Below are 3,626 nucleotides of genomic sequence, written 5' to 3'. Positions count from 1 at the left end.
AAACAACGAGCAAAAATAAGGATTTCTTCCAGAGAAAAAGGTCGCCTTAGCCGAGTCTTTTCTGAAGTGTGGGACGGCCGTTTGACTTCAGTAGTGACGAGCAACAGTGTCCCTTCACCGTTGGGGACCGGTTCCATTAAAATTAATAATAGAGAATATCCTTATTCTGTGCCAGATAATCGTCCCAGTGAAATCCACATCTCAGCAACATCAGCTCAGCCCAGAGCCTGGAAAGCACTGGCCTAGATAGAAACGGATCTGAAAGAATAAATGAATAATGAAATATCGCTTGATTTTTTAATATCACTCTGAAGGCTTTTGTGCTTTATTAGTACACAGAGGAACGAGAAAGGTGAGAGCGAGGAGGAAGACGTACGGCGGGCACAAGAACACATACATACATATACATATACGTACAGGAACCAGATTGCATCGTAACTTGCCAACTCAACATCGGAATAAAATCCAACTGCTGCTTGTCGTCAACCATTTATCTGTTAAGGCTTTACGGAAGAACACAGTTTCATGTGTCATCATAAATACAGCACGATCACAGCAGCCAAACCACACAGACTTAATGCTGTGTTACTGAGATGGTGGACGGACGAAATATTCTACGAGGGGGTTTTGCTCAAGCCTCTGAACCACAAAACTCACCAGCAAGTTTGAAAGGGATGTTATCTTCTTTTTTTAAAAAACAGTTGCACTATTTATCAGGGACGGAAGCTGTGAAACCAGAAAGAATCATCTGTTTTTCAACCTTCTTCTGGTCCTTGAACAAGTTATGTGTGGTGTGTGGTTGTGATGGAAAATTAACCAAATTTAATATAAAATCATGACAGTTTATCAACACCACTTTATTCTACATGTCCTATTTTAAAATGCCCAAAACAAACTGTTTGCAAACATAACATTTTGAAAAAAAATTTGCAATGTCCAGTTCAACCAAGAAGTCATGAGTGACTCAGCTGAGGTCAACGATCACATGACCTGTGTAAGTATGGACGCAAATAAAAATGCAAGAAGTGTAACTTCCATTTTTTTCCTCTGTCATGATTTATGGCATCAGAACTGAGTCATATTACACATTCCTGAGTTCTCTCTGCTTCTAGTCATGGTTGTATTGTTTCCATAGAGGTGCAGGACTTTATATTGGAGTGAAAAATGAGTCCACACTGATTAAAAATGTGAAAAATGGCCAGAAATGTCTTTTACTACTATGCCCAAAATGCAAGCTATATTTATGAAACTCCAAGCAACAAAGGGTGTGCTGCTTATTTGCTACTGACAATTATTTCCTCTTTCCTCCGGTTCTTTAATAAACCATAATTTTACATAGAATTTCACAGTGAAAGTGTTTTGGTAGAAGAACCTAAGGTTTTATTTTAACGGGCCAAAAAACAGCTGGAAACATCTGCAAATTCAAATAAAATCCACACGGAGCTGTGAACTGACTTTTAACAGCAAGTTTAAAACCAATAAACTATCTTGTTAAGGCTGATATGTTTAAGGTAGCCTGAACGTTTGCTTTTTTACAACCTATCTGCGTTCATTTGAGGCCAGCAGCAGTGAAAACGAGCAGCTGGTTTGTGTGTCTCTGAGACAACCCGACTACATAACGTCCTTCCTCCTTATCAAAATCAGCTCGTATGTGTTTTGCATGGAAGCAGCTGCTTGTATTTCACCGGTGGGCACCACCTTGGCTTTGTCCTTCATACAAATCATGCAAGAAAAAAATGAAAATACTTCAAGACATATTGCAACTGCAGCTTTTTAATTGTGCAGCACTTCTTTTTTTTTTCTCCCCTGAAGAAACTTAAATTGAATTTTACAAACGAGCACATGAACAAACATGCATCTGGACACTGATGAACTAATCTAGCGTGCATAATAAGCAAGCAATTTGCATGCTAATAGCGCGCAATTGAAAACGACTCATTACATTTACATTACAATTTTGGCGTTTGTCCAGAAGGAAGCAGCGGGACGAGTTTAAACGCCCGGGTTGCAACCATCGCAAGCAATCAGCGGTGTGGAGGTGAAATATCAAAGCCGCTGTCTCCATTCACACCAAACAAACTCACATTTAATTCCTCTATTCTCTGGTGACTGATTAACATTAAATGTCTATGGCCGACCGATTCATTGAAGTGAATGTGGCATGAATAAAACATGACTCAGCCTCTTTGTGAGTTAATAGATTCAAACTGAGTTAATAAACCAGCCACGGCTCCTCGGAGGCGTTTATGGAGTTTTGCGGCGTGACTGTGGTGAAGAGTCTTTATATTCCTATGTGACAGTTTGAAGAGTGTTTGCATGCATCTGGTCAGGTATGTGCAGCTCGTCTTGATTGCATTTTTAGCATGCTTTATGTGTGTGTGTGTGTAGCTGCAGTTTCCCTACACGGTCTTGTCTTTGTGTTGCTAAATTCAGGTATAAAATAGTCGTGTATGCGCTCCTTATCCAGAGTGATTAGTTCATCAGTTCACCAAAATGTTTGGCAAGAAAACGTCCCTTCTGTGTGTGTGTTCAGCAGAGATATGGTATCTCTAACTGCCATCTATCACCAAGAAAATCACACCAGCATTCAGTGACCGGCTGGGATAATGGACTCATTACGCTCTAGCATTAGCCCAGAGGTTTGAGCGAATGACCGGGATAATTTAGTCATTAAGCGGTAGGTTGGGGGTTTAGGAGGCAATCAGGAATGTATTTAAGTATTTAAGGCTGAGGTTTTTTTCAGACATAAGAAGGTGTCTGGTCAGTCAGTCTGATTACACTTCACCAATCAGAGCAAATCTCTCCGACAGGGAAGGGACCTCCCTCTATGCCAGGAACACAGTCCTTAAAAGTCCCATGTGGTGAAAATCCATTTTTATTGTGTACCGTTGAGAATAAGCAGCTGCCTCTTACTGCACCGGGTTTATTGACTTTCTCGAGCTGCTAACTGTAAAAGGTCTTAAAGCTCATCAAATGTTCTGCTGTCGGCTGCAGGAGTGAACACAAGAGTCTTCATGCACTCCTGGCATCTGAGGAACCGTACATCTATTGGGTTAATTATATTTTAACAACAACAGGAAAACTCTTAGTGGTAGCATGTTGTGTGACGAATGTGGCTAACGCTACCGTTAGCTGTGATCATGTGCTCAAAGGTCAGAGCTCTGTGGACGAACATTCAACAAGCTTTAATTTGAAACCAGTAAACAAGGATTGAGTAGGTTACTGTGTTTTCATCTCGCCTCTTGTGCTTCAGTTCAACCTGAATGTAAATGCTGCTCACATCTGTTCGCTTCTCTCCTGCTCTCTGTGCTCACTATACTGAACTTTAATACAGCAGAGTTACCAAAACATTTCTCATTTACATGTTTTTCTGCTGCTCTGCATCACTCCAACACTAACTTTTGAACCACAACGCTGTCTGATAAACTAATCATTCACGTAACATCATAAAAACAATAGTTGGGCTTTGATTCAGCTACATTACCAGCAAAGTGACTGCTCAGAGAGAAAGTTTGGAGCAATATCATGACTTGTGAAGCCCCAGTGGCCTAATGGATAAGGCACTGGCCTCCTAAGCCAGGGATTGTGGGTTCGAGTCCCATCTGGGGTGTGTGCTGGTCTCTCAA

General features: G+C 41.0%; 1 non-coding gene across 1 annotated transcript; it reads left to right on the top strand.

Moving 5' to 3' along the window:
- The first annotated feature begins 3,537 nt into the window (after positions 1–3,537).
- trnar-ccu (transfer RNA arginine (anticodon CCU)) lies at positions 3,538–3,610 on the top strand. The gene has a single exon. It is a non-coding gene; the product is annotated as a tRNA-Arg (tRNA).
- The last annotated feature ends 16 nt before the right edge of the window (positions 3,611–3,626 follow it).

This window comes from Stegastes partitus, unplaced genomic scaffold (genome assembly GCF_000690725.1).
Source record: "Stegastes partitus isolate 25-593 unplaced genomic scaffold, Stegastes_partitus-1.0.2 Scaffold3725, whole genome shotgun sequence".
Lineage (NCBI taxonomy): Eukaryota > Metazoa > Chordata > Actinopteri > Pomacentridae > Stegastes > Stegastes partitus.
The sequence above is the reverse complement of the archived record's forward strand: the minus strand, read 5'-3'. Positions and strand labels throughout refer to the sequence as shown.